This window comes from Cannabis sativa, chromosome 5, assembly GCF_029168945.1.
Source record: "Cannabis sativa cultivar Pink pepper isolate KNU-18-1 chromosome 5, ASM2916894v1, whole genome shotgun sequence".
NCBI classification, from domain to species: domain Eukaryota; kingdom Viridiplantae; phylum Streptophyta; class Magnoliopsida; order Rosales; family Cannabaceae; genus Cannabis; species Cannabis sativa.
This window is the reverse complement of record NC_083605.1, coordinates 15,317,634-15,325,422: the sequence shown is the minus strand read 5'-3', so window position 1 is coordinate 15,325,422 and position 7,789 is coordinate 15,317,634.

Genomic DNA, 7,789 nt, shown 5'->3' with positions numbered 1-7,789 from the left:
AATCAGATTTACTAATTAATAAAGATCAGAAATCGTATTTTATGTTGCATGGTTCACATGATTTATTTCATGGTAATGTTTAATGTATAAATTCTATTAAGTTTAGAACTGTTGGAATTATATGTTACCAGGATCTTAGATCTACTCACAAGTATGTTGATTTAACAACCTAAATATGAACTGATAAATAAAACACATAAAAGTTAAGAATAACTTACAGTGATGGCAACGGAATTAAGTGTCTCCTTCCACTCAGATCTCTAACCCTTGATTCTTGTCTGTAGCAGAGTATAATCAAGATCAGAGCCCGAATGTCCTTCAGTTGGATGTGATCCTTCACAGTCTTCCAAACTATGATTGAGGTACAGTATGCTGTGTGTGGGCACTTCTCTCTCACAAGGAATTCGAAATTTTCTCTCTTTTTCTCTCTTGATTTCGTGTGATACAATATGGCATGAATATCAAAGCATTCAAAAGCATACAAAGAGTAGAGAGGGGGTGGCTATATATAGGAAAAGGGAAGAGCTCAACTTTTCAAATAAAACAGTTTCCTATTTTACTGTGTAATTGATTAACTGCCTTATTTAGTGTGATCCGCCACTTTCCTATTTTTTCTAGGCTTTGATTAGCAATTATATGGCAATTAAAATTCAAAATAATAATTGGGAAACATGCAAAGGGAGTGGCCGGCCATGGTGTGTTATGGGCCTCACTTGGATTTTGCAGTTTCCTCAATTTTATTTCTATTTCTCCAAAAATGCCATTTTTCCAATTCTAACCATTTAAATGCCAAAACTAATTATTTAATAATTAAAATAGATTATCAAATAATATTGTCGTTTAAAATAATTATTAATTAGACATCCAAAGTCTCTCAATTAATAATTAAACCTAGAAACCCTTTTATTTACAATTTCATCCTTAAACTGTGAGAATTCACAAATTAGACATAGTCTAACTTTTAGAAATATAATTGAATAATCATAAATCAATTATAGAGTCTTACAAACAGTATAGTCTCAACTAGAATGGGGACCATGGATCTATATGCTAAGCTTCCAATAAGTTGAACCGATTTACCAAGTAAATCTCTAACTTATTAATTCCTTGTTGAATCCACTCTTAGAACTTGGAATTGCACTCTCAGACTTATATAGAGCATATTATATGTTTCACGATATCAATATGCTATCTCATTTAACCATTGTTATAATCTTAATGTGATTAAAAGATCCTCTATATAGATGATTTACATCGAGATGGGACAAATTTACCGTTTACACCCTTCAATGTATTTTGCCCCTTAGAACACTTAGTTACCTGTAAATGATGTTTTAGTGATCTAATATATAGTCACTGAAACAAGAGCTCATCCATTTACTTCTATTTAGCTAAGCTCGAAGGGAATCATCACTTTACTTCTATACACCAGTAGAAGCTATAGATTCCATATTTATGTTCAGCACTCCCACTCAGTTATGCTATCATGTTCCCAAAATATATGTATCACCCTGACCCAAAAGTAGGCTTAACTAATAAATCAAAGAACATGAATAGCACTCCTGAGATTGAGCCTGAGCATATCAGGATTTAGATTCTCTTAATCTAAGATCAACTTCTGATATTGACTTGGAAAGATACAATGGTAAGTTTACAATATCTTTGACCAAGTTCAATATCGGTCCAGTCCAATGTATACTCCATACATTCGAAACTAGTATACTTTACTAATGTCCTGGAAAGAACATAACACTTACTCCAAGTGTAAGTATACTTCATCGCTGATTATCACATCAGTGTAAATCCAAAACATTGATGAACAGGGACCAAATATTTTGAATCATATTATCACAATCACATTCCACTGTATTGACAATACTGTAATTGTGAATAACTATATGTTCTGAATTTAACTGATTTTGTGCATATATCAAATATATATATTAAACCATAAACATGTAACATACATGTAATCATAAATCACTTCAAAATTTTAAATTGATAACTAATCAGATTGTAATGAGTTTTATTTAGGGCACAAAACTCAACAAGAACATATGTATTTGTTCATGATTATAGTGTCGTCAGCACACTGGAATATAATCATGATTATATGTTTAAAACTTTAATTCCCTAATTTGTCAGTTCACTGAATTTAGACTGGCATGATAATCAGTGATCAGTATACTTACACCATGGATAAGTGTTATGTCCTTTCCAGGGCATTGGCAAAGTTTACCAGTATCGGATGTACTAAGTATACATTGGAAGGGACCGATATTGAGCTTAGATAAGATATCCTAAACTTACCGTTATATCTTCTAAGTCAATATCAATGGTTGATCTTAGGTCTATGGATCTTAATCCTGACATTGTTAGGTTAGATCTCAAGAGTGTTATTTGTGTTCTTTGATTTGTTAGTTAAGCCTACCTTTTGGTCTGGGTGATACGTACATTTTCGGAACATGATAGTTCAATTGAGTGGGAGCGGTAATCATAGATATACAATCTATAGCTTCTATCTGGACATAGAAGTGAAACGATGATTTCCTTAGAGCTTGGCAGAATAGAGCTAAATGATTGAGACCTCATTTCAGTAATTATATTAGTTTACTGAAATATCATTTATAGGTAGCTAAGTGTTTTAAGGATAAAATACATTGAAGGGTAGAACGGTAAATTTGTCCCTATTCAGTGTATATCATCTATGGAGGATCCTTGACTATTAGGATTGTAACAATGGATAATCATAACGTATCTATATCGTGGTACACATAGAGCGTTCTATATAACTGAGAGTGTATTCAATTCCAAGTTCTATAGTGGTTCAATGAGGAATTAATAAGTTGAGAATTTACTTGGTGAATTCTAGATTTACTTATTGAAAGCTCAATTATATAGGCCCATGGTCCCCTCACTAGTTGAGATAATACTGCTTTCAGACTCAGTTAATTGATTTTAATTAATAAATTATAATTCTAAAATTAAACTTTGTCTTATTTATGAATTTTCACTAAACAAGGGCTTTATTGTGAAGAAAAGAGGTTTTGGGGTCAATTTGTTAATTAAGAGACTTTGTATAGTCTAATTAATAAATTACATAAATGGAAATTTTATTTAGTAATTAATTATAATTATTCAATAAATAGTTTTGGCATTTATAGGTTTGAATTGGAAAATATGGTATTATTGAAAAGAAGAATAAGTGGTTGAAATAAAGTTGTAAAAATCTAACTAGAGATAGGTCCCATTAAGTGTACGACCAAGTGTGGATTTTGCCCCAATATTTTATTCTTTTTTAATCCATATAATTCAACCCTAAGCCCTAGTTGAAACACTATAAAAGGAACATGATACTCTCACTCATCAAACTTTTGTCAACCTGACTATTCAACCAAACCTAGATGAGAGAGTTCCTTTTATAGAGATTTCATCTCCTTCATTGTTCTTCACCATGTTCGAAACCCTTAGTGATGAGTGACATGCCCACACATAGCAAGTCAAGTACTCAATCATAGTGAGTATGACGGTGGTAACCAAACTCGAAGGAGAAAAAGAGATCAAGGTTCAGATTTTGATAATGCGCTGCTACAGAAAGGAATCAAGGGCTAGAGATCTTGAATGGAATGAGTCATTATATTCCGCTGCAATCAATGTAAGGTTTTCTTAAACCCTTATGTGATTATTTTCATTGTTTTAGAGAATTCATATTTAGGATGTTAATCAACATACTTGTTAGTAAATTTAGATCTTGGTAAAATATTCCCAACAGATATATAGTATTAGTACGTACATAAAATAATTAAAACCTATAATTATTGATAAAAATTTATCTTTTTTTTAGATTTTTTATTTTATACTATTAATTTTATTTAAATATGTATAATATTATTACCTATATAAAACACTACTACAAAAACCCCCTTTAGAGGCGGTTTTTAAGCCCTTTCAGCGTCGGTTTTCGCGAAATTCGCTACCGACGCTGATCAGGGCGACGCTAAAGGGTTTATAAAAACTGACGCCATATGTACCCCTATGGCGTCGGTTATTATTAAATAACCGACGCCATAGGGGTACATATGGCGTCGGTTTTTATAAAATAACCGACTCCATAGGGGTTTCCTAAATTTTTTTTCAGCTTTCATTAATATATTTTTTTTACATTTATTAAAAATCTAAATTTATTTTTGTATTATTAATTAAATTAAATTAAAGCATAAATAAAATTAAATTAAAAAGTTAAATAAATACAAATTTACATTGCTCTATATGTTTGTATATTAGGTATTTTTTTATTAATATTTTATATTTTATAATTAATATGTGTTTGTATTCTAGTATTTCAGTATCATTTTTATAATTTTTTAAGTTATGTTTTATATAATAATTAGTATATTGAATATTAAAATAATGTGTAATATTTTAATTTTTATGTAATTTAATATTTTTATACATTTAAATTTTATAATATGGGTTTGTATTTTTCTAGTATATTATTATTATTTTTATAATTTTTTAAGTTATGTTTTGTATAATAATTAGTTTATTGAATAATAAAATAATGTGTAATATTTTAATTTTTATGTAATTTAATATTTCTATACATTTAAATTTTATAATATGGGTTTGTATTTTTCTAGTATATTATTATTATTTTTATAATTTTTTAAGTTATGTTTTGTATAATAATTAGTATATTATCCCAATATTTTTGTATTTTTTTTAGCTTACTATATCTATCATTAACACTCAACAATATCTATCCTATGTATTAATATTATTCAAAAATTACTCTAAGTATTTAAGGATTATCTAAATATATATAAACAATATTCTTATAAAAGTAAGTTAAAGAAAACATACCTTATACCAAAAATTATGTACTTAACTTCCGATAAAGTTACTTCCGATAAAATCCTAACAACCAAGTTTAAGAGAAACGAAAATCAAATATTATCCTAATTCTACCAAAATTTCGTCAGCATAACGGCTATAATTGAACGTTTCCAAAAAATTTAAATCTATTAATAACATTTTCCTAATACCATTAATAAACAAAATTTGAGAACCTTTCAAATATGAACTTTGACATTGATAATCATGGTACTAACACGAACATGTTATGAGTCAAATATAAAGACCTACTAAGTATAATAAATGCATAGACACATCAATTAGATTATACAAGACAAGTGCCTAAAGTAACAAACAAAACAAATGTCACCTAATTTCACGAACATGTTTTGAGTCAAATATGAATGTGTTATGTCACCTAATTTCTTACAACTAGCGAGTAATAACCTAGTTATTTATGTTATGTACTTTTCCTTTAACATTTATGTTTTTTATAATAAAATTTGATCCAAACTCTACTGAAATTTTGGCAGCATAACGGCTGTAATTGGACGTTCCCAAAAATTTTAAAAGTGCCTAAAGTAACAAACAAAACAAATATAACAATACAGAACAAAGAAACTAACATAAACAATACAAAATTTATCCACCCATCTGACCACAGTACATGTATTCGCAGAACCTACTTCACTATGGATGAATATTTAAGATATTCAAACTCAACTAAGCATGCATTGATAATTATTTATACTAACAAAAGGTTAGTGGATGGATATACCTATTGCAAATTCGATCAACACCGAAATATGTCGACCCTCAAATATTAGCACACAACCAATAACATAATGCAATATACAACCAATTTAAAATTTTAATTATTAAATTACTTACTAGTTATTAAACAAAGTAGCAAGTTACTAGCTAGTTACTAATTTCCATAGTTAATTTTTTAAAAAATAACATATAAATATATATACATATATAATCAATTATATATTCACACTACCATTATTTTAAAAACTTTATCTCTAAATTAATTAAATTCCTACTACCTCTCATTCTCATTCACAACAAATATATATACAATACAAATACACAAAATACACAAATAGTATATACACACAAGATATATATAAACACATATTCAATAATAAAACACAAAATATATACATATATATTATATATTAAGTTAATAAATATTTACCTTATAAACGCAATCCGGCGATAAAATGCTACAAAAATCCGACCACCTCTAGAACACACACAATATAATATTAATAAAAAAAAAATTCTAAAAAAATTTACAAAAACGAAATAATACCAATGTACATAAATAAAATGAATAGAAAGCATATTTATACCTTAATGGACGTTGAGACTCAACGTTTTCTCTGCTAAAATCAGTGGCCGGAGTTATACCCACCACCTTTCTTTATAATAGGTTCGGTTTGGTATATAGAGGGGAAAAAAACTAAACTTTTTTACAGTATAGGTTTAGGTATAGAAAATAGAAGATTTTAAGACAAAAATGGGGTAAAATGGTTAAGAAATGAGGGAGAATGAGGTTGTTTTAGTGGTGGTTGGCGAGGGTTTTTTCGTGGGTTTGGGGCTGCTGTGGGTGGCTGTTCTTCGTGCTCAACAAGGTGTGAAATGAGGAAGTGAGGAAGACGAAGCAGACAGACTCTGATATATAACCCTATGGCGTCGGTTATTAGGTATTAACCGACGCCATAGGTGCCACGTGTCGAATAAAGGTGGCACCTATGGCGTCGGTTAATACCTAATAACCGACGCCATAGGGTTATATAAAAAAACCCTGATTTTTTCCAACCCCCAACCGACGGCATAGATATATATACACTCTATACCTACGGTTTTTACCAAAAAAACTGCCTCTAAATGTCAATGCAGATATTTTCAACCCCTTTAGCTTCCCTTTTTATAAATTAGATTGAAAAAAGGGAAGCTAAAGGCTTAGATTGTAGTAGTGAAATAATTAAAAATCATAATAATTTATTTTATAATTTTGAAAATAAAATTACTTTTCATAATAATTATTTTTTAATAACAAAATTTTATAGAAATTATAGGTTGCATTATTTTTACTTCAGTCCAAATCTCACACACTATTGTAAAATCTATCAGTGTATGTATTTTTGTAAAGCAATATCTAATTTCTATATATTTAGAGTAAATACCATTTTGGACCCTGTGTTTTGCAAAAGTTACCAGTTAAACCTTCTGTTTTGTTAAATGATAAACTAGACCCTATATTTTCCAAAATGGTAAAATTAGGACCATGAGCTTAATTTTTGAAAATTTATTATTTAATATAACGAACTTTAAGGCAATTTCTAACACGAACAGATACTGAAAATGTAATCAGTTTTCTCATAACATCATTAGATCAAATTATTATTATGTTTATTTGGACAAAAAATCAGTTCAAGGTCCTATTTGTACAATTTTAAAAAATACAGAGTCTATTTTATCATTTAACAAAACAGAGAGTCCAATTAGTAACTTTTGCAAAATACAGGATTCAAAATTGTATTTACTCATATATTTATATAACAGACAGTACTAAAGAAAATGAGGTGACATCATACAATATTTTAATCTATTTTAAGAGAATTTTATTAAATTTAATTCATTGTACATATTTGTAGATATTGAGATATATGACTTAGTAAGTTTTTTTTGTTATTTGTAAAAATCCCACATGAATTAAGAACTACATTATTAGTATACTTCTATACTATAAAGAAAGTATTCTTATATTTATTTTGATTTGTCCAAAAATATATGTGTGATTGATAAATTTGACCTTGCTCAATTAGTTATAATTTGATTTTTTATTATTATTTTAAGTTATCAAATCAAATTTATATATCTTTATATATTAAAAGTGCCTATCTAGCGCAATTCTTGGTTT